Source organism: Polypterus senegalus, chromosome 10 (genome assembly GCF_016835505.1).
Source record: "Polypterus senegalus isolate Bchr_013 chromosome 10, ASM1683550v1, whole genome shotgun sequence".
NCBI classification, from domain to species: domain Eukaryota; kingdom Metazoa; phylum Chordata; class Cladistia; order Polypteriformes; family Polypteridae; genus Polypterus; species Polypterus senegalus.
In genome coordinates, this window is record NC_053163.1 from 4,491,946 (window position 1) to 4,516,675 (window position 24,730).

Here is a 24,730-nt window from a genome sequence, read left to right on the forward strand (position 1 = left end):
GTCCTCAGTTTGGCTCCAAGAACACAACATGGGCTCTTCACCTCCAGGGAGTCCTCTTGGCATCATGATATAGAGATCACCTCAGTCATAGCAAAATGAGGCTGCCAGCCAAATCATGAATGAAAATATATTCGAGAAGTAAATCCAGTTGTGAGCCATACAGTTGGGGGCTCAGCCACCATCTTGAGGTGAAGCTTTGGTCCTGGTACTACCAGTTGCATTATACGACTTGTTCAATGAAATCCTAACTTACATGTCAGACCGACATGCAACTCCTCACTCGCTGTATCCTGCCAGTGCCCCAGTGTATCACATAAACCTACTGAGGTGGAGCTCTGAAATGTTTATAAATATTTAAAAACTGAATAAAGACAGTCGAATTTTGTAAATTTCGTTTTCCAAATCCATGTCACAGGAGGTCAAATTAAAAGAGTAGGCTATGATTTCCCACAATTGCCCAGCTACCCAGGATTCTGTTTCTGACTCTAAGCGTTATGTCGATGCCCCTGTTCTGCTTTTCAAGGTTCAACCTCCAGACTGATCATTAAAGATGGATAGAGATTTAGACCTGTTTAGTCTGGAGAACAGGAGGCTGTGTGAGGACATAATTCTGGTTTTCAAAATTCTCCAAGGCATTAATAAAGTAGACCCAGCAGAATTTCATCAGCTTGAGGGTGGAAATTAAAGGGAAGAACATTTAGGAAAGAAGTCAGAAGTCTTTATACAAAGAGATGTGGGAATCTAAAACAAACTAGCAAGACATGGAGTTGAAGCAGAAATCTTGAGACCCATTATGAAGGATCTGGATGAAATGTTGGGACAGCTGAGGTATCAGCTAATGAAACTGCACCTGATGGACTGAATGGTCTCCTCTCTTTTGTAAAAGTTCTTATGTTCTTAAAGAGAAAGGCTGACTGATAGAACACAGCCAAGGCAGCTCAAGAAGACCAAATGAGAGAGGAAGTGGCTACTTCATGGCCAGGACATCATATTAAGGAGCAAAGGAATGATAATGGACAAAAAAAAAAAACAAAATTGGAAAATAATCACTTGTGTGTGACGAAGAAGCAATGCAGAGACAAACAAAATACCACAAAGGAGGAAACACCCAAGTGACTGGCATCCACGCCCAGGAGAGAAGTGACAAAAAGCAACGTAAAGGCGTTGGCCAGGCAATAACAGGAATTTATTTTATTTATTTATTTATTTTTGTGATTTACGAGAAATCATGTGATGGGAAAGTCCAGTTCTGACTAGTCAGCCGTTGACTGATCGAGGACTCTGGTGCACACATTTTGTCAAGCCACTCCCCTCAGAAACTAAGACAATAAAAGCAGTCTTCTGGCTTTCTGAATTATTTGGATCTTGTTGTTCTGGATGATTTACATCATGAATATATATTCCTTTTTTGAAGATATTTTATTACAAGAGATACAAAGATTTAATATTCAAATATAACTCCAAAATTTCATTGGACGGATTTCATCTTCAGAGAAAAATATACTATTTTGGTAACTTATTTTAATAAAGAGGATGGTGATATATCATTAAAATTAATATTTGAGCCTCCATTATCTGATTATATTTTACTAATGAACCTCATTGGAAAGAACGATTTTATGAAATAAAAAGAACACAAATACCGATTTGAAGCAATAGCTTATTATTCAGAATTACTGAAAATACAAAATAAAGGCCTACTATTTTGGTAACTTATTGTAATAAAGAGGATGGTGATATATCATTGATATTAATATTTGAGCCTCCAGGATCACATTATATTTTACTAATGAACCTCCTTGGAAAAAACGATTTTATGAAATAAAAAAGAACAGAAATACCGACTTGAAGCAATACCTTAATATTTAGAATAACTACACATTTTAACGCAAGAGAATTATGAGATGGAAATGAATCAATTGGCGATTTGAAGCAACACGTTGTTACAAGATCAGTTGTATTAATACCATTCCTATGACGTTAGGGTTGCAAAAAATAAGAATCAGAAAAGAAGTGTTAAACGATTCTTAAATTTACTTCTTCGTTTTAACACAAACGGGTGCCCTGCCTTGTATACAATACCCCCATACCCTATACTGTACACCCCGTAGTGAAGAGCTCACCCTCAATAAACTGCCGCACTCTTACAGAGATGAAAACTTTATTAAGCATCCTCATTGGAGCCCTGGACAATCTGGAAGAGGATGAGCGAAACACGTTCAAAGGTCTGATGTGCGACGTCACTCGGAAAGACCGCAATTGGGTTCCGGCTGGCAAAGTGAATGCAACGGCGTATTCTCTGGCCAGGGTGCTCATTGAACACTACACTAGTATGAAGGCACCCATGGAGACCCTGCGAATATTGAGGCTGATGACAAAGAACGAGCTGGCAAACCAGCTGGAGCAGGAGCTGAGGGAGGGGCTTCATCTACAGGGTGGGTGTGGCTTATCAGGATTGTGGTGCTGGAACGTGGAGCTGAGTGGCTTGTGTAGTATAATGTAAGTCTGTTGAACTCTGTCCTTTGAGAGAATCCTGCCTTAACTGAAGTATTTATAACCATTTTTTCATAAATAAGTTTATACATTGGATACCAATCTTAATGAAGCCATTGAGATATTTGGCTCTATTGCAGAAAGAAGAAAAAGCTATATGACCGAAATAGTATAAGCACAAATGAAACAAAAGAGGCCATCAAGAAATTTCAAAGATAATAAATCACGTGGGAATGATGGCCTATCCTCGGAATTTTATAAAATGTTTCCAGATTCAATTTCTTGTTTTTTGCTTGCAACTCATAAAGAAGGTTTGGGAAAGTGCGATTTTCCCAATTCAGTGAAACACGGCATTACGATCTTAATTCCTAAGCCGAATAAAGATGTTCTGTTTCGGGATAATTGGTGTCCTATAATGCTCTTGAACAATAATTACAAGATACCGGCCTCTCTGTTTGCTAAAAGATTGAAAGATCGTTTTATATCTAATAATAATATCCGCTTGAATTTAGACTTGATTGAATGTAAGGAATTGCTCTCTGGAGACCCAGTGGTTCTGTTTCTGGATCTTCTAAAAGGCATTTGACAAAATAAGACGTAAATTTATCTGGGAGACCCTAAAATTCTTTAAAGTGAATTCTTTTCTTGTGAAAGCAATCAATCCACTTTATAAGGGAATTAACCGATCGGTGAAACGTCCTCATGGAACTTCCCCGCGATTTGAAATTCACAGAGGAATTCATCAAGGTTGCCCCCCTTATCCCCCTTGCTTCTTCTCCTTACCTCTCAAATTCTTAACTTGTTGGTCACTCAAAGTAAAGTTAAAGATATTAAACTCAATTTAAAAAGAAACAAAGATCTCAGATCTCTTTTTTTTTTTTTTTTGGAAAATTCTAGCGAAGTGTATAAAGCACTTAATGTTATTTAAACAAAATTCAAGAATGTCAGGAATGAAATTCAATACAAGCAAATGTGAACGTCTGGCGCTGAAGCAAAATGATCAAACTAAAATCTGTGAGATTCCTATTAAAAACACAGTTACTTAACTTGAGAATTAAAATGAATAAAAACTCAAGTGAGTGGAGCAATGTGATTAACCTCAACGCGGCTGTTGACTCCGTTAACATAAAACGGAACTCCTGGCTGGTAGAGAGCTGACCGCTCAAGGAAGACTCAACTGCTGTCTAAAGCAGAGGGCGCAGCCCGCGTATCTTAGATATTTTCAGCATTAGAAATTCCAGACTCCTCTTGTACCCTTTTAAACAAAATGCAAAGTAATAATTATATATATATATATATATATATATATATATATATATATATATATATATATATATATATATATATATATATATATATATATTACAATGTCCTTATACTGTAGGGAATCTTCCATTTACAGGTGTTCCGTTCACAGTCCCCGATCTACAAACACAACTTCTCTCCACGCGGTTGTCTAATCAGAAATAATAAAAAAAAATCGTGCATAATTAAGGAAAAGTCCATTCAATGATAACAGGAAGAGATGGAAAAAGATGATCGGCTGTGGCAACCCTAATGGGAGCAGCCGAAAGAAGAGGAAGAATTGGTACAGGAAGAACATTCAAGTCGTCAATGAAAGCGATCTTTTTAATACATAGAGAATTCTTGCTTCAAGAAAACTTTACAATCTCATTAAAGGAATAGACTTCTGTCCTCGAGTCAGACCCTGATTGCCTACTCACCCTTATGAGAGACACACGTCTTAAAAATAGTCTTCCATCAATTTAACATAAAATATGTAATATAATTACACATATATGTAAAACAGACAAAATACATATTCATTGATTTATATAGCCTCTGCAGTTTGACTATTATGTATTTATTTATTTATTTATTTATTTAAAAGAGTTTCTGTAAAAAGCAAAAGCAGCAGGTAATTCCAACAACTGTTTCACTTATTGATTCTTATTCTTTGCAGCCCTTACGTGACCAGAGTGATATTAATACAATTGATCTTGTAACCTTTAATGTGTTGCTTCAAATCACGCATTGATTCATTTCCATCTCTTGACAATAAAGTTTGTAAAAGGCAAATGGAACACAAGCAGGGCAGCAGGGACACACCCTGGACGGGACACCCTTTGGTAACTGGGGCCTGCACGGCGGTGTTTACGTCGACATGCTAGAGAATCAGAATATCTTTATTGTCATTGTAACAAATACAAAGAAATTAGGTGCAATCTCTGCGATGTCAAAATATAAATAAATATAATTACAAAATGATAAAAAAGAAGCTCATGCAGGTCCTCAGCCCAAATCGATCTGCTGCTGCGGCTCATTGGCCAACAAAAAAATCAGAATTCTTCTGATTCAGATAGGCTTCTCTGAGAAAAGGACAATCCGTTTATTTTTACTGCAGTGCAAAATTAGTCTTTTGTTTTATTTATTTTTTTGTGTGTGTGAAATTTATCGTCTTGAATGTCAATAGGACACGGGACTGAAACCCAAAGCCATTATGAAGGAGTCCACAGCTCCGTTTGTTAGTCCGCGCTGACTTCCTGTAAAATGCCGCCTGACGTCTGCTCGCCCCCACCGCAACGTTTCTTAGTTTTCCTATTTTCTTTGGATGGTGAGGATCTGAAGCTTCTTCAAGGAGGAGAGGCATTTCTAAGTAAAAAAGAAGAAAAATAGAGTACATTAAAACCTACAATATTATTTCACAGTAAAGCAACATACTGAAAATAAAGGTCAAGCTGTTATGTGTAGGTAATAATATTGCACTCACAAAAAGGATTATGTCCAAAAGCTTTCTTTAAGGCAAACCAAAACTTTTTCGAAAGTACAGAAAACATGTGCAATACATTACAATATATATTAGACTATCGCATGCTGGATAATATTTATGAATGATCTTTCATGAAATGTCTTTCACTTTATTTGTTAAAATATATCCACAAGGAATTGTGTCTACACCGTTTTCCAATCAACCGTGTACATTGATGCCCACTTAGCAGGGAGAGTTTTTGGAATTAGTAGATCATTAATAAACTTGCTGTTAAACTTTCTTTTCGCTACACTAATCCCATTTACAGAGACTGTTCCAAGTATTGCATGCACTGAAACTAGAAAATAAAGTTGCTTACAGAGAAACGTCATGGAGATGACTTGTGCACACCAGCTAAAACCACAGCAAAGCACGAGTGAAGAATCCAAAATGAGTTTAATAAAAAAAAACTGCCTTTCCTAATCTATCTATCTATCTATCTATCTATCTATCTATCTATCTATCCATCCACAGGTATCTATCTATCTATCCTGCCAACTATACTAAAATTGATCATATAATGCCTTTAATTTATTTGCATGATGAAAACGATAAAAAAATAAAAATAGAATGTTTCTATCAAGTCACATTTAACAAATCCAAAAAGAAATGTCATTCAAAATTTAACAAATTACGCAATGTATTCATGTATACATTGTGATTCTATAAGGCGCTACAAAGTGAGCACCCTGATAAACCACTGAGTGGCAGCACTTTGTCTAAAGAAAAAACGACGAATTCCTAATACAAGAAACTGTGCATGGCGAATGAAGTTTTACAAATTACTTTGAAAAATCGGAACTAAAGTGACTTGCAGTCTTATTTTAGTGCTGCCCTTTCCCCCTTTGTATTTATTTAATCTTCTTCCTCGGTAAATGTTCCGTGAACAGATTTACGCTTCAGTTCGCTTACACCACACACACTCCTTTCTGCTCGCGCACCCTTACTTCAGTTTTTGGGAAACAGAAACTTCTGACTTCTGCACTTCAAAGCCGTCAACATTGACGCGCCGCCTGTCGCAGTAAAACTGCCTGACCTCGAAACTTTTGTCATTTTGGTTGTCATGACCAGAGGGGACTGGGTGGTCTCGTGGCCTCTGAACACCTGAAGATTTTATTTTTTTCTTCAGCCGTCTGGAGTTTTTTTTTTTTTTTGTTTCTGTCCTCCCATCGGACCTTACTCTTATTCTATGTTAATTAGTGATGTCTTATTTTAATTCTTCTCTTTTCTTCATTATGTAAAGCACTTTGAGCTCCATTATTTGTATGAAAATGTGCTATAGAAATAAATGCTGTTGTTGTTTCCTGTTTTATTTCCACATACCCGTCATCCATCATGACTCATTAGGGTCATCGTGGAAGATAACAATAAACTGAGGAAAGCAGACGGCTCGTTTTCCTCTGGGACACACTTTACCATTAATGCAAAAACATACAGTTTATTGCAATTGCCGAATATCCTCTTTTTTTTTTTTGTTAAATATATTTGAAGCTTTATTCAATATCGGAGGGAAGCGCCGTTTTCGTGACCCCTGGTCAAATGCCAAGTTCAAGCGATGCCCACCGGAATCCTACCGTTGTTTCTCCACAGAGGGGTCCTGTCCTCGAGTTTCTATTTGGTCTCGGGCGGCCTCTTACCGTAATTGTCCAATTGTGTGCCTTTTAGGGGTACAGAGAGGAATTTCACCGGATACAAACGGCTTTAGTTTCGAGTAACTGTAAAGCTTTAGCAATTGTGCATGTATTTTCGCGGTATTCTTTATAGCCCTAGCAATCCTGCATGCTATTTCTTTTCTGTTTTTGTTCATGCAAACCCCTTTTCCTCAATATAAACCTAATACAATAAAACAAATTAAAATCTGAAATCAAAAGAAGAAACAATTATGGTATTATCACTAACCGAGCAGAAACAGTTTTTAAAGTATTCGGACACCCAGCCAGCCGCCGCAGCCCCCGTCTTCAGCTGCCTACATTCCTGCCTGTCTCCGCCGGAGCCCTGCACTCAACTCATTGCACTTTCTTTTGCGAGTTCGTTTGGACACAGCAGCACCAGGCACACGGCCATATGTCACTCAGACTTGGACCTGATTGGTACTCCTGTTTAGTTCCCACTGTTTTGGCAGAGCTGTACTTGTTTAGTTACTTTGCTGTAAAGAAAGATCGTATTTTGTATTTTTATCGCGTATTGATCCCTGGACAATGGAACTGAAACCCATCTTCAGTGTTTCATGCAAGGCCAGGACTGCTGACTTTTTTTTTTTACTCTGCTCTCTGTTTTATTTGAGACAGCAAGCAAGTTGTTCTTATTTGTTGGCAAGTAGGTTTTGGACAAAAAAAAAAATAAAAAATAAAAAAAATAAAATAAAAAACAGGCGTGCAATGTCAATAAGTCGGCATTTCGAAGTCATGGCGCCCTCTAGTGGCTGGCTGAATTCCTCTGATTTTTTTCCCCTCATTTTTATTACGTTCAGTCAGGCGTCGTGACCCCCTTTGGCGATTTGCGTGTTATTTATCAGAACAATGAGTGAGGTTGTATTAACAAGGTTTTATTAAAGCCTAGAACGCCCCTCAGGCCACCCGAACAAAAAAGCCGGGTTTAGTTTATAAACCTCCATTTAGCTGACTGAGAAAGAATTACACTGACGTGGTTCGCAACATCCATAACATCTTTATACATAGATAGATAGATAGATACTTTATTAATCCCTAAGGGGAAATTCCCATACTCCAGCAGCAGTATACTGATAAAGAACAATATTAAATTAAAGAGTGATAAAAATGAAGGTATAACAGACAATAACTTTGTATAATGTTAACGTTTAACCCCACGCCCCCAGGTGGAATTGAAGAGTCGCATAGTGTGGGGTCTCCTCAGTCTGTCAGTGGAGCAGGACGGTGACAGCAGTCTGTCGCTGAAGTTGCTCCTCTGTCTGAAGATGATCCTGTTCAGTGGATGCAGTGGATTCTCCATGATTGACAGGAGTCTGCTCAGCGCCCGTCGCTCTGCCACGGATGTCAAACTGTCCAGTTTCATTCCTTCATTAAGGAACGAGAGCACAAAAACTTAAATTCATGACGAACTGAAGACATGAAAGTAGTACACCAGTGAAAACAAAATGAGGTATTTTTAATAATTGAATTCATTTTTGCTTTTCACAGATTGAATTATCCCAGAAACATGAAGGAAACTTGGGGTATTCGCAAAGTTCCAACATCTGCGCGGGATTAGCACAAAGAAGAGCAGTGGGAACAAATTATAATTCGGAATTCAATAGCATCTCTGCAATCGTCACATTTCAAAATTCCTTGAAATGAGCTTAAACCTGTTGCTATTTACGCTTGGGATTTCATGATATGAGAAGTTATGTCCTCGGCTCTGAAATCACTTCAAGCCTTTGGCTGTGTAATTTTTGCTAACGGGATAAATGTTGCCTGCTTGTATGGTGAAGACATCTGAAACAAAAAGTGCAATACTGCAAAGAGTGGCTCTGTAGAGGAGTGAAGCAGACGTAATCGAACTCCAAAGCAGACGTCGTCTTGCTCTGTCTTGACATAGCCTCTTTTTTTTTCAATTTTAGTTTGATGGCTATAACCTCGCCGGGACGCTAACACAGTATAATGCAGACAAATACTGGGCAGCAAGATTGTTAATAAGCAATATGCAAGCGAGTTTACAACGAGAAAAAAAGGGGGTTGGACTTACCGGCGGGGTGTTTCTTTTCTTTTCTTCTCTTTTTTATCAGATTTTTCGGCCATTTGTTTCAGGTAGAGCCTCGCGCGTGTTATTCCAGATTCACCGACTGGTGTTTTTAAGGTGCCGCCGAAGGTAAGCGCAGTCGCGGGTGTCTGGGAAAGTCGAAAGTCAGCTATAGGGGAGAAACTTTTGGATTAATAGTGTAGGTGTACTGTAGCTTTTCCTTTTGTGTCTTAGTAACATCGAGGTTAGGTATATATTTATTAATAACTGATTATTTTTTTCTTATTTAGTGTTTAATTATACGTATTTTGCTGTCGGATATTTTGAGTTTTACTCGAGGTGTGATATTCCCCCGGCAGGTCCGAAATGGTATCTCCCTATGTTTAGGCAGGCTGACCAGGGGAATTGAGAAGCTTTTATAATTACAGTTGTGACCACAAGAGGGGAACGATCGTTCCGAGAGATTTGAGGAGAAGGGTTAGGGGAGTGCGAGGTACGCCAGGCTAACAGGTGCCTGGTGGCTGAGCCGTTGCTTGATGTTAAGGAGCGGTTTAGGCTCCTGAGAACCAAAACCAGCTGCTAGGATTGAATTTAGGACCTGCGGTGGTCTTGCGCACTGCCCGGGGTTTGTTTCCTGCCTCGCGCCCTGTGTTGGTTCCTGCAGACCCTCGTGACCCTGTAGTTAGGATATAGCGGGATGGATAATGGATGGATGGATGAATTTAGGACACAGGCTGAAGCAGAGTCCAGTTTTGTTTAAAGGCTGCTGATACCCTTACATGAACTAAAAGTGACTGAGTCTACATCAGGGTAAGAGCCTTTGTGTTTTACATATTCTATTTTTTATTTTTTGTATTGCCATAATTAGATTTGTTTTGTCACGGGATTATATTTTTTGTGCATCCATTCACATCAGCAAGTGTTTTTTTTTTTTTTTTTTCTTCTATGGTGGAATAAAAAAAGTTGTATCTGCCTTTCTTGTGCCTCTCTTATTACCCCCTCAGTCCTGGTCGGTCCCGCACTACTAGCAGGCCATCTGCTTTAGTAGACGGCTTGTGACAGCTGCACTCTTCATTATTTTGTTGAAATAAAGGCTGACTCCTGCATGGTGCAACACTCAACTCTGTTCTTTTTCGGATTAATTTTCGAGGCAAAATCCTTAACATAGAATCCACGGAATTTTTGAACCAAGCGAGAGTGCGTCTTTACTTTTTTTGATTCAACGTGATTATTGCAATTGGCAGGAATGTTAGGCCAGCCATCATCATCAAGCCATTCGACAATGAAGCGATGTCATCGGGCCACAGTTCGTTCTTAGTTCTGTGTTTCTTCTCCTGTCATCTTTGCCTGCCTTGTTTCACATTTCACCTCCTTCTGTAATTGTTTCTGTTCAATTCATGTTCCTTGTTGAGATGCCCTGTTCCTCCTGATCATCAGTTTTTCAAAATATTTGGTAAGCCGTGTATTGAATTAATGGGGAGTATAAAGTCCTCCGGGGATTTCACAGAACTGCTTACGGTGTCCTTCAGCTCATCTATGCCAGTGCAGGATTTTTGAACAGCGGTCCAGTCAGGGCCTTAAAAAAAAACACATTCAACCACATTACTAGTCACAGTCTTTATATAATCCCTGTTCATCACCGCCGCGGCCCAACACTCAACTCATTGCACTTTTGTCTCAAGTCTGTTCGCTCTCTGTAGACAAGAAGGGGCAGAAGACAGCGACAGGCACACTGACTGAGACCTGACCTGTTACACAATGGTTACGCCATTTCACTTCCCACCATTCTTTGTTTCAATGGCAGAGCCGTGTACTTTTTATTATTATTTTCTGTAAACAAAGATTGCATTTCATTAAGTAATTTTTAAAAATGATCAGTGCCGGCACTGAAGCCTATCTCCGGTGTTTCATGCAAGGTCAAGACCATTGATAGGGTTTTTATTTACTTTTATTATTATTTTTTTAAAGATTCTCCCCCGTTCCCCAAAGTATTTAAATTGAAAGGCAAGTCGTGTGCGCCCTCTAGTGGCTGCCTGCTTTGCTTCTTGATTTTATTGCATTCTAGCAGGTGCAATGAGGGCATTTGATGAATTATATATATATATATATATATATATATATATATATATATATATATATATATATATATATATATATATATATATATATATATATATATATATATATATATATATATATATATATATATATATATATATATATATATATATATATATATATATGTATATATATATATGTATATATATATATATATGTATGTATGTATGGTGGTGGCGGCGGGTCCCATGCCCAGCCAGGATGCCCCTTCTGCTTATGTTCCGGGGGAGCAGCCATGGGCTCCTCAATATTTCCACTGGGATGCTTGGTGACAGCCTCCCTGGTTGACGTTGGTGCCTCAATTTCCCGCAGGGTTCCATGGGAGATGGAGTTTCCCACAACCCTGTGGGGATCTGGGATGGCCGCCGGAGGATGCGACCTGGATCACTGACCCCAGATGGTCTAATCTTCGGCCCCACCTAGGAGTGCAATTGGCAACAAGTGAGCAAGCACTGGGAGCACTTCCGGGAGGACCATAAAAGGAACCAGCAACCACCACTCAGGGCCAGAATCAGGAGGAAGAGGATGAGGTTGCCTAAGAGGAGTGGTGGTGCCAGTGGCAGGATTGCTGTGTTGGTACTGAGGTGCTTTGGGACTGTTTAAGGCCTGTGGGACATGGGGAAGATGTGCCCTACAGGTGAAGAAAAATAAAAAACCTTGTTGTTTGCCCACGTGCCACAGTGTGACGATGTGGGTTCGGCTCCACGCTCCCATCGCTGTTCGGGAGCCCTTGAACCCAACACCATCGATAGATATAACCGAGGTGAATTAGACAGTGGAGGCAACAACTGAGCAAGGGGATGGTAAAAAGTGCAAAAGTGCTTTTATTAAAAAAGACAATCAAAAACAGTGTTCAAATAAATAGTGCAGTGCAGTTCAAAATTCTTCAACAAATAATCCATAAAAGTCAAACATGGAGGTAAAAATGCAATAGAAAAACAACAATCCTTAAAAAGGAGGTTAAAACGTTCATACAGGAAGCAGTTTTTAAAACCAACAACAATGCCAAGCTCGGTGCTTCTTTTCGGTTAGCGTCTCACCTGCTTACCCCGCTTGGGCTTAGCAGCAGGCGAGACGCACTCTGCAGCTGCCCTTTTCCAAACACTAACACAGCTCTGGAGACCTCCCGATCCTGGCTTCGGTCTGGCACTCATCCCAGACCTGAGACTTGGACTCCTTGGTCTCCAGGATGCACACACCAAGGACTGCAACAGCAAGTCTCGCGACTCCCGCTGCCTTTCCGGTCTTCTACGGCCAGTCGCCTTTCCCTGGTCACTCCCACTACCTGTTCGCTCAGCTGGAGTGACTACAACTCCAACTCCTGGGTGTCGGCCTAACACCCAGCTTCCTCGCAGCTGCCCACGAGCGCTCGTTCGCTCGCCCCTTGTCTCTGTCTCTCACTTGCAATGCCTTGCTTCCTCGCTCCCTGTAACCGCCGTCCTCTTTTCCTTTTCTCTCGTTCTTTTCTCTTCATCCCCTTCCAACCGACTCGCGCTTCTTTTATACAGCGAGGGACCATAGCAGCTGCAGCACATTAGCCACGGGAACAATCACGGATATGGGCAGTTCTTTACCTGTGCCCTCAGTGAGAAACGCCCACACCGCAGATCGCCCCGCAGCTTGCTATGACTACTACGCCCCTTCACAAAGCCGCGAGCGCGGTGATTATTTAAATGGCCTTTGCTCAGCGAGCTGTGGACCCATAACACCACACACAGTGTGAATCTGTGCTGGGTCGGGTGCCTATAGATTGCCTTAATTCACAATATATATTATTTAATTCACAATTATATAAATAAAAATTTACAAATGCAATAGTTAAAAGTAACAACCAATTGTTGAAAATGGCAAGCTGAATTTAAACTGGAGATGCATAGACATTATGTATACAACAAAATACTTTATGAAAAATGTAAATAAATCGATAATTAACAATGATTTTAGTATGGAATATGTTTAAGCAGCTTTAATGTTTATTGGGAATTTAACGTTCTTATCAGAAAAGTGTCTGAGGTTCTATTAGCAGGCCCCTAAAGCCTAGCTCACCATGGGCCCACCCGAACAGGGTAGCCAAGTTAAGTCCATAATCCTCCATTTAGCTGATTGAGAAGGATTGACACTGGTGTGGTTCACAACATCGAAAATATCTTTAATTGTCAATTAGGAAAGAGAGTACAATAATGTAGGCGCAGGACAAATTGAATCCATGAACGTTAATACATGCAATATCGAAGATACGAATACACAGAAACTAAACAATAAAATCAAAGGTTAAAAAACATCCAGAGAAGACAGTGACGTGAGTAAGCTGAAGTGCAGCATTTGACACCATTGACCATTCTATTTTACTACTCAGGCTGGACAATGACATTGGGCTTACAGGCACCGTGCTCGCTTGGTTTAGTTCTTATTAATCAAATTAATTCCAATGCGTACAGAAATATGCTGACAGGACTCCATCATTATACACAGCTAAAATGTTAAAAGTCAAATATGGTGTCCTGCAGGGCTCAGTGCTTGGACCTTTACTGCTTTCACTTTTCATGCTTCCATTGGGTTCTGTCATTAGAAAACATTACATTAATTTTCACTACCACGCAGATGACACCCAGTTATACTCTTCTTTTAGATCAAATGAAGTTTCTCCGATGTTGTCCTTAAGTAGTTGTGTTAGTGAGTTAAAAGAGTAGATGGATGAGAACTACTTGTCTTTAAACACAGATAACACAAAATGTTAATTATTGGAGGGAACGATGCTGAGCACAACCATATTTTGTCATAATTTAACTCAGTTTTAATCACCGTTAGTTTTACAGAATCAATCTGCGATCTAGGAGGTATCTTTGACACTAGCATGTCTTTAATGTTCACATTACAAAAATATCCAAAACATGTTTTTTTCCATGAAAAATATTGAAAAATTACTGTGTTTTCTAAATATGTAGGATACAGAGGAATTAATTCACACATTTATTTCAAGTAGGACTGACTGCTATGGTGTTCACTGGCTGCTCAGATCATTCCTTACGCAGCTTTCAGCTACTTCAAAATGCTGTTGCAAGAAGCATTACAAGAACTAAAAAATATAAACACATACCTCCAGTTTTTAAATCCTTACACTGACATTAAGATCTCAAGGTGACAGTCTGCTTGTGATTCCAAGAATTAGTGAAACAACAGTGGCAGGTCCACAAAGCTGTGGAATGGTCTGCCTGCTATAAGAGGTCGCCCTGCTGAAGACTCACTACTTCAGTTTAGCACACCCTGACTAGAGCTGCTGATTAACTGTGCAGACTGCATCTCTGTTGTCAGTCATCAGTTATAAAGCATAAGAAATATTATATTTATAAATAGTTACTAACCCTCAGCCATTCTGTTCATCTTGTCGGTACTCCTCATGTGGCACTTGGTGCCACTGCTGTACTGCCAAGCTGTTTACCTGCCAATGGAAAAGCCATCTCACATAAAAGAGCACTGGAATCATTGGGAAGAAAGGTTCCTTTCATCAAACTGCATGGCTCAGCTCTGACTCAGCTGTGGAATGGCCAGTGGTATGTAATTGTGTCAGGTTTCTGATAGTGTCTACTTCCTGGTGAGTGATGTCTCGTGAGGGAGACATTTTATTCACAACTTTGCTTGGTGGTTGATGGGTGCCCACGAGGTGACATTCCTCTGGTCATGGGTGACTTCAATATGACCACTGGAAAAGAAATGGTTGGTTATGAAGATTGTCTCTGTCCCCTTGGGTCTGCTGACCATGATGAAAGTGGCTCCATGTTCCTTGACTTTGCAAAAGCTTAGCTGCATCGTTGGACTTGGTACTCCAATAATGGTGGTGCAATAATTATGGGCAGATTATGGAGGCTTCTACAGAACTGCTGGGTCTACAGAAGTGCCCAGTTTGTGAATTCTGGCCACAGAATTGTTACTGGCGAGTTTGTACACAGTTTTTATGAGGAACTTGTAGACTTGGGTGTGACTGCTAATCGTACTGTGATGTGGGAGACCTTCTATGACCAGAACCTGAAAGCTGCTGAGGGTTGTGTTCATCTCTGAGGGCAGATAAGGAGGCATTTGTGAGATGAATCTGTGAGCAAGTGACACACCATCTGTGGTCCAACTACCCACGTCCTGCTTACAGAGGAATCGAAGCATTACACATATCTGAATCTGTTCCTAGGAGATTCGCAGTCAGGGCGGCTGATGGAGGTCCTTACCGATGACACTGCAGTTGTGACCCACTGGGCTGGCTACTTTGAGAAGCTGTTCAAAGCTGATCCTCTAGATAGAACGTTGGATATCTTTGGGTCCTTGGTTCTTGAGGTTGATCCTCCAATTAGCTGTGAAACTCCAGTCTCACTGAGATTACACAGGTGGTGAACCAGCTGTGGGGGGAAAGGCTGCAGGGATCTGTGGTATCCGAGGTGAACTTCTCCAGGCTGGTGGTAAGGCTGTCCTCCTGGCATTGCAAGCAATCTTTGCTTCCATTTGGGAGACTGGCATCATCCCATCTGACTGGAAAATGGGACTTGTCATTCCGATCTGGAAAGAGAAGGGTGATCACCTGGATTGCAGCAACTACAGGGGGATGACACTGCTCACGGTGTCAGGTAAGGTCCTTGCTAGGGTCGTCCTCAATTGGATCCAAGATCACTTGCTCACATACCAGTGAACAGAACAGTCTGGTTTTACACCAAAGAAGTCTACCATCGACTGCATCTTGGCACTGAGGGTTCTCATGGAGCGCAAACATGAATATCGACAGAGTTTTCTTGCAGCCTTTGTGAATTTTCGTAAAGCGTTCAACTCAGTTGATCGCCCTGCCCTGTGGGACATCCTGAGTGTTTGCGGGATACCCTCGAGGTTGTTGGATATCATGGCAGGCCTGTACACTGAGGTGCACACTAGCGCGGCTTCCTTTAATCCCAGACCACAGATTTCATCCTCTTTCTGTGTTATCGTCTCCACTGGACGGCTGCTCTGGAGAACAGGACCGCTCTTGTCTTCCCCAAGCTGTTCCTCAGTTTTTCACTTTCTTTGCACACTGAGAACATGACACTTCAGGAAGGATAAAAACTATTTCTAAATAAACAAAAAGCAGAAAAAGTACATTAAATGTAAATCTCATTTAAAAAGCAAAGAAAATAAACAAACGACCGGTCATCTTTCATCTTCACCCAGCACCACGCACCTCCCGCCTGCCTGTTGTTTGAGGTCGCACAGCCACCTTGCTCGTTTAGCTCATTCTCCAGCTGCTTCGCCTGCTCATTCTTGTTCATCGCTCTCAGTATTCGCAGGGTCTCGGTGGGTGTGACTGACACGGTGTAGCGCTCAATGAGCAGCGTGGCCAGAGAACAAGTCGTAGTTGCCGCATCCACCTTGCCAGCCGGGATCTAATTGCCATCTTTCGGCGTGATGTTGCACATCAGACGTTTGAACGTCTTCAGGTCATCCTCTTGCAGACTGTCCAGTGCTCGAGTCAGAATGATCAGCCAAGTATCCATCTCTATTGCACTGGCTGTGAAATGAGCAAAGTCCGGTGGTTATTGATTGGACATGTGAACTGCCAGAGCAAATGATGCTATCAGCCAATTTATAGTCTACAGATCAGTAATGGGACGTCCCATTGTCAACGCTAGGTCCTCCCTGTTAAAGCTGGGTACTACCGACGCTAGATACTTCCTGTCGATGCTGGGTACTACCAACGCTACGTCTTCCCTGTCGATGCTGGGTACTACTGACACTAGTTCCTCCCTATGGATGCTAGGTGCTACTGACACTAGGTCCTCCCTTTTGATGCTGGGTGCTACCGACGCTAGGTCCTCCCTGTTGATGCTAGGTACTACCGACGCTAGGTCATCCCTATCGAAGCTAGGTACTACCGACGCTAGGTCTTCCCTATGGATGCTAGGTACTACTGACGCTAGGTCCTCCCTGGCGATGCTGGGTGCTACTGACGCTAGGTCTTCCCTGTAGATGCTGGGTACTACATTATTGACGCTAGGTTCTCCCTGTCGATGCTGGGTACTACTGACGCTAGGTCCCCCCTATGGATGCTAGGTACTACATTATTGACGCTAGGTCCTCCATGTCGATGCTAGGTACTACCGACGCTAGGTCTTCCCTGTAGATGCTGGGTACTACCGACGCTAGGTCCTCCCTGTCGATGCTGGGTACTACCGACTCTAGGTCCTCCCTGGCAATGCTGGGTGCTACCGACACTAGGTCTTCCCAGTCGATGCTGGGTAATACCAACGCTAGGTCCTCCCTATGGATGCTAGGTACTACATTATTGACGCTAGGTCCTCCCAGTCGATGCTGGGTGCTACCGACGCTAGGTCATCCCTGTTGATGATGGGTGCTACCGACGCTAGGTATTCCCAGTCGATGTTGGGTACTACATTATTGACGCTAGGTCCTCCCAGTCGATGCTGGGTGCTACCGACGCTAGGTCATCCCTGTCAATGCTGGGTACTACAGACACTAGGTCCACCCTGTCAATGCTGGGTACCGACGCTAGGTTCTCCCTGTCGATGCTGGGTATTACCGACGCTAGGTCCTCCCTGTCGATGCTGGGTGCTACTGACGCTAGGTCCTCCCTGTCGATGCTGGGTGCTACCGATGCTAGGTCATCCCTGTCGATGCTGGGTACTACCGACGCTAGGTCCTCCCTGTCGATGCTGGGTACTACTGACGCTAGGTCCTCCCTGTCGATGCTGGGTACTACCGATGCTAGGTCCTCCCTGTCGATGCTGGGTACTACCGACGCTAGGTCCTCCCTGTCGATGCTGGGTACTACTGACGCTAGGTCCTCCCTGTCGATGCTGGGTACTACCGATGCTAGGTCCTCCCTGTTGATGCTGGGTACTACCGACGCTAGGTCCTTCCTGTCGATGCTGGGTACTACCGACGCTAGGTCCTCCCTGTCGATGCTGAGTGCTACCGATGCTAAGTCCTCCCTGTCGATGCTGGGTGCAACTGACGTTAGGTCCTCCCTGTCGATGCTGGGTACTACTGACATTAGGTCCTCCCTGTCGAAGCTGGCTGCTACCGACGCTAGGTACTCCCTGTCGATGCTAGGTACTACCGATGCTAGGTCCTCCCTGTCGATGCTAGGCACTACCGACGCTAGGTCTTCCCTGTCGATGCTGGGTACTACCTTCGCTAGGTCATCCCTGTCGATGCTAGGCACTACCGACGCTAGGTCTTCCCTGTCGATGCTGGGTACTACCGACGCTAGGTCATCACTGTCGATGCTGGGTGCTACCGTCGCTAGGTCATCCCTGTCGATGCTAGGTACTACCGACGCTAGGTCCTCTCTGTGGATGCTGGGTACTACCGACGCTAGGTCCTATCTGTCCTAGGATCGTTTGTACCTAGCTTCGACAGGGAGGTCCTAGCGTTGACATGGGGACGTCCCTTTTCCGGTATGTAAACTATAAATTGGCTTGTAGCATCATTTGCTCTGGCAGTTCACACGTCCAATCAATTACCGCTGGACTTTGCTCATTTCACAGCCAGTGCCATAGCGATGGATACTTTGCTGATCATTCTGACTCGAGCACTGGACAATCTGCAAGAGGATGACCTGAAGACGTTCAAAGGTCTGATGTGCGACATCACGCGGAAAGATGGTAATCGGATCCCGGCTGGCAAGGTGGATGCAACGACTACGACTTGTGCTCTGGCTAGGCTGCTCATCGAGCACTACACCGTTTCAGTCGCACCGACTGAGACCCTGCGAATACTGAGAGCGATGAACAAGAATGAGCAGGCAAAGCAGCTGGAGAATGAGCTGAACGAGCAAGGTGGCTGTGCGACCTCAAACAACAGGCAGGTGGGAGGTGCGTAGTGTGGGGTGAGGATGGAAGAAGACCAGTCGTTCGTTTATTTTCTTTTATTTTTAAACAAGCCTTATGTTTAATGTACTTTCTCTGCTTTTTGGTTATTTAGAAATAGTTTTCATCCTTCCAGAAGCTTTATGTTCTCAGTGTGCAAGGAAAATTGAACAACTGAGGAACAGCTTGGGGAAGACGAGAGTGGTCCTGAGTCTCCAGAGCAGCCGTCCAGTGGAGACGATAACACAGAAAGAGGATGAAATCTGTGGTCTGGGATTAGAGGAAGCCGCGCTAGTATGTACCTCATGCATCATCACCTACTGTATAGTACGTGTGCTTTTTAAACAGTTTGATGGATTTTAGGTTCTTCTTCAATAAAGACTTGTTTTCAAAAATAGCTTGAAGTTTGTTCTCTCATTAACCCACCAAAACAGAAAGTATTTAAAGGCAGAAACTGAAAAATACATTAAAATAAATTCTGATTCTTAATTTGTTTCCACTCGTGCACTCTGTGTATACACCAAAGCATTCATTCACCCGGCCGCCATACGTGCTCCGAGACCGTCTAGTTTGTGTTTTAGCCGGTGGAAATGTTTCACATCGTGCTCCTCTCGTCGTGGAAAATTAGGATTACAACGGGCGCCTTTACTCGTAAGAACACGTAGTTCACAACAACCTACAAACCAGACTGTTCACTCCGAGGTGGTCACCGGGAATAAATGGCCACTATCTGCTGAAGACACAGCCAGTGCCATAGAGATGAAAACTGTACTGCTCCCTCTGACTGCAGCAATGGACAATCTGGAAGAGAAAGAACTGCAGATGTTTAAAAGTATTAAATACGCCTTCACCCGGAAAGCTGGCAACCATGGCTTCCGCCTGACAAGCCGGATGAGGCCACTGCCACTGGTTCTCCGGCCAGGTTGCACAATGAAAGACATTGATCCGTCCGGTCTCCACGGGGTCTCTAGGGCTGGCTTCTTCATATTTAAGCAGGGTGCATGTCTACCACACCATAAAGACACATCAGGTTATTATTACAGTACACAGATTTCTTTGCTATAGTCTTCATCTGTCATATACGATCCGGGTGGGTATGCCCGACATTGTGCTCCCCTCGTTGTCAAAAGGTAAAGGTATAAATGGGCACCTTGCATCATATAAACATATAATTCACACAGACCTTCAAACCGGATTGGTCATTGAGAAAAAGCAGCCACACTCTGCTAAAGGCACAGTCAGTGTCAAGCCAGGTCTGGTCAGGTTGTGGAGCATGCACTGGTACAGCACGTTGTCACATCCACCACATGACAAAACAGCTTGGGATCCCAGTTGGCAACCCCCCAGGCAGACATGTGGTCCAGTCCCCAGAAATGACCCTCTATCTGCCGCCGCCAGGTGTTACGTGGGTGTCCCCTTGTTCTGGTCCAGCCGCTGAGGTCCTCAGTAATAAGGATCTTGTGACCCGGACCACCCTTTGAGGATCACGCCACATGGCCGTAGTGCCGTAACTGATGCTCCCTCACAACGCAGGTAATTTGCCTCATTCAGGACTCCATGAGCATCACAAAGTCAAACCAGTGGTACCCAAGGATTTTCCAGAGAGACGCAGTACCAAAGGAGTCCAGTCTTCATCTCAGCACTGGGTAGCGTCCATGTCTCACAAAGATATAGCAAAACAGGAAGCACCAGGACTCAAGACTTGGACCTTCATCCTATTGCAGATATCGGGAGCGCCACACACCCTTTTCCAGTGACCTCATGACCCCCCATACTCTCCCAATCCGTCTACTGACTTCATAGGAATAGTCACCAGAGACATGAATGTCACTGCCAACGTAAGTAAATCTCTTGACGAGGTCGACACTCTCTCTGCAAGCAGACACACAGCTGATGGCCGTGCCCAAGAGGTCATTAAAGGCGTGAATGTTGGTTTTTATCAGGACCCTCGCAAACTCAGACACTCAGACTCCTCACTCAGTCTCTTGAGCTCCCCGATCAGAGCCTCCATTGACTTCGTGAAGATAGATACTGAAGCATCATCAGAAAAGTCAAGATCCATGAATCTTTCTTCACCAACAGATGCCCCACAACCGCTGGACACCACGACTCTGCCCACCACTCAGTCCATACACGAATTGAACACAGTAGGAGCAGAACACATCCCTGACGAACCCCAGAATCAACAGGGAAAAACACAGAGGGTCTGCCTCCACTCTGTACAGCACTCACAGTACCAGTGTAGGGGCCAGCCATGATATCCAACAACCTCGAAGGGATCCCGCAAACACTCAGGATGTCCCACAGGGCAGGGCGATCAGCTGAGTCGAACGCTTTATGAAAATCAACAAAGGCTGCAAAGAAACTCTGCCAATATTCGCGTTTGCGCTCCATGAGAACCCTCAGTGCCAGGATGCAGTCGATGGTCGACTTCTTAGGCTTAAAACCGGACTGTTCTGGTCGCTGGTAGGTGAGCAAGTGATCACGGATCCTGTTGAGAATGACCCTAGCAAGGACCTTACCCGGCACCGTGAGCAGTGTTATACCCCTGTAGTTGCTGCAATCCAGGCGATCACCCTTCTCTTTCCAGATAGGGATGACAAGTCCCATTTTCCAGTTAGTTGGGATGATGCCAGTCTCCCAAATGGAAGCAAAGATTGCTTGCAATGCCAGGAGGACAGCCTTACCACCAGCCTGGAGAAGTTCACCTCGGATACCACAGATCCCTGCAGCCTTTTCCCCCCTCAGCTGGTTCACCAACTGTGCCATCTCAGTGAGACTGGGGGGTTCACAGCTAATTGGATGATCAGCCTCAAGAACCGTGAACCAGAGATATCCAACGTCCTAACCGGAGGATCAGCTTTGAACAACTGCTCAAAGTAGCCAGCCCAGCGGGTCACAACTGCAGTGTCATCGGTAAGGACCTCCATCAGCCGCCCTGACTGCTACTCTCCGAGGAACAGATTCAGATGTGCGTAATGCTTTGATTCCTCTGTATGCAGGACGTGGGTTCCTAGACCACAGATGGTGTGTCACGTGGTCACAGATTCCTCTAACAAACGCCTCTTTATCTGCCCTCAGAGCCCTCGCAGCCATCCTTTTCAGTTCTCTTTACAGACTAGAGTTGCCATTGAGCCGTGCACTGCAACTCCTCTTGATGATATACAGAGTGCCCTGCGAGATGAAACACCTCCTTCTGAGAACACTGGTAACACCAACACAACCCTCAGCAATCTTCAGGGTCTTGTCACGGAAGGTGTCCCACATCACTTTAGGATAAGCAGTCGCACCCAAGTCTCCAAGTTCCTCACACAAACTGTGTACAAACTCACCAAAAACAGTCTGATGTTAAGGTCTGGCCAGTCCAGCCTCATTTTCCTAGTAGGTGGTAGCCTACTGGACCTCAGCTCAGCAACATCAATTCTGTGGTCAGAATTCACAAATTGGGCACTTCTGTAGACCCTGCAGTTTTGCAAGAGTCTCCAGCGTCTGCCCATGAGGATGTGATCGATCTTCTTCACCGCACCACCATATAGGAATACCAAGTCCAACGATGCAGCTAATGGTTCTGGAACCAGGATCCAGTGATCCACAGCCCTTGACCTTTTGCAAAGTCAAGGTACATGGAGCCACTTTCATCATGGTCACCAAAACCATGGGGACCAAGACAATCCTCATAGCTAGCCCTGTCAGTGCCAGTGCTTGTATTGAAGTCACCCATGACCATGACTCCTTCGGATTAATAAAGCATCTATCTATCTATCTATCTATCTATCTATCTATCTATCTATCTATCTATCTATCTATCTATCTATCTATCTATCTATCTATCTATCTATCTATCTATCTATCTATCTACCTCGTGGGCACCCATCAACCACCGAGTGACGTTGTAAATAAAATGTCTCCCTCGCCGAGACATCACTCACCACAGTCGGATCATACGCTGAGACAACACACAAAGCACCCAGGGGGTGCCGTAATCTGAGTCTCATAATACGCTTGTTGAAAGGAGTGACTTCGGACAATATTGGAAGAAGCCAATCCGCTACAGCAACTGCTACTCCCCGAGTATGACAGCCATCAGAGCGACCAGACCAATGAAAGGTGTATCCACCTACAGAAATCTGGCCAGTCCCCGGTCTGCGCACCTCAGACAGTGTCAACTACTAAAATATGGAGTTCATAAAGCACCTCTGGCAGCACAGGATAATCATCATGCCGGAGAGAGAAGATGGTCCAGGCACCTACCCAGATGGGCCACCTCAAACTGGGACCTGAGTGCTGCCAGCACCACACCAGTTCTTATCCCAAAAAGGCTTGACCTCATTGACTCTCTGGCGGTTTTGTCTCTTTTGGGGATGGGGCTCCCGAGGGCTTTCCTCCATCCCCTTTCATAATGTTTCAGCGCTACTCTCGCCGAGAGCAGAAAGGAGTCCTGTCTGTCATCAAAGAGCTGTGTGAAGTTTCTGTTATGGTGGTTGGAGTGCCAATCTTTCCACCAACCTCCAAGTTTTACCTGCAATTTGGAGGACCATTGCCGGCAACCAGTTTGCCGGGGTGCAGTCAGTATCACAGAGATAAAAGTTTTATTGTGATAGATAGATAGATGGTGTAGTAGGCAAGATTAAAAATCTAGAAAATTGACAATGAATGATAGATAGATAGATAGATAGATAGATAGATAGATAGATAGATAGATAGATAGATAGATAGATAGATAGATAGATAGATAGATAGATAGATAGATAGGAAATGTAGTATATAAAAGATAGTACAGACCTGTACAGTCCAGTTACTGCTCTCCACATAACAACTGAAACGACAGATGAGTAACGCGATTGTCCCATCCAGCCTTGTTTAGTTTACCTTACCCACACTGTATTGTAAAGAGACTGTTTAGAAGCAATAATTAATACATTAAGAAAAAGTGAAATAGCAGAAAAAATAATGTCCAAACATGATTTCAAAATATTTTATTTAGTGCCTTACCTGTGACTCCATCTGGGCTGTGTTTTCATGCTGAGTTTCTGTCTGTGTGGTCCTAGTTTAGATACTTGGTAGCATGAGGTGTATACCTGCTCAAGATCTTCACACCTCCCTAGCTCCAGCTGGCACCACATATGCCAATTCGAGTCCTACACTCAAACATAAAGGCATCGTCTTGTCATCCGAAGCCCACACAGGAGCACCCAGACAGAGATGCCACATCAGTTCAGCTGCAGACTGTGCCGAGTGCCAGTCGCTCCTGCTGTGCTCATCTTCACTACTCCAGACTCGGGTGTCGACGTCGTCTACTTATACATGTCAGCCACGCGATCGCTCCACCCCTCCAAAGATCCTTCCAGAAGAAAACGTTGCCACATCACCTAACTTCTCTTTTAGGTATACAGCCACACCTTAGGCTTTCAGCACGTGCTTCTCTTGTTGCTACTGCAGGTTTATTTAGTTTCAAAGCCTGAGGTGTACTCCATACCTTGATTCCAAGAGAAGGCAGTGGAGGGCAGCAGTCCAGACTTTCTTTCAGTAGCCACGTTGAGGATAAATGAGGACTGCATGGGGTCCAAGGTGTTGTGGGGTTGACCCCTGCACTGGACTGATCCTATCTGCCTTTCACCCACAGAATGATTGCGAATTTATTTAAGAAAATTAAAAAGAAGAATAACTGAAATTCAACACTCACATGAAGTATCAAGTCAAGTCGGGGAGCGGGCACTGGTACAGAGCGTTGCCTCACCCACTACATGACAAAACAACTCAGGATCCCAGTTGGCAA

The 24,730-nt window shown here is 43.4% G+C and overlaps 1 long non-coding RNA gene across 1 annotated transcript; it reads right to left on the reverse strand.

Annotated features, from left to right (window-relative positions):
* Nucleotides 1–18,828: 18,828 nt before the first annotated feature.
* On the reverse strand, nucleotides 18,829–24,194 carry LOC120536567. Its single transcript, XR_005635152.1, has 3 exons — nucleotides 23,947–24,194; nucleotides 23,737–23,849; nucleotides 18,829–19,755 (listed from the first exon to the last, which is right to left on the reverse strand). It is a non-coding gene; the product is annotated as an uncharacterized LOC120536567 (long non-coding RNA).
* Nucleotides 24,195–24,730: the final 536 nt, after the last annotated feature.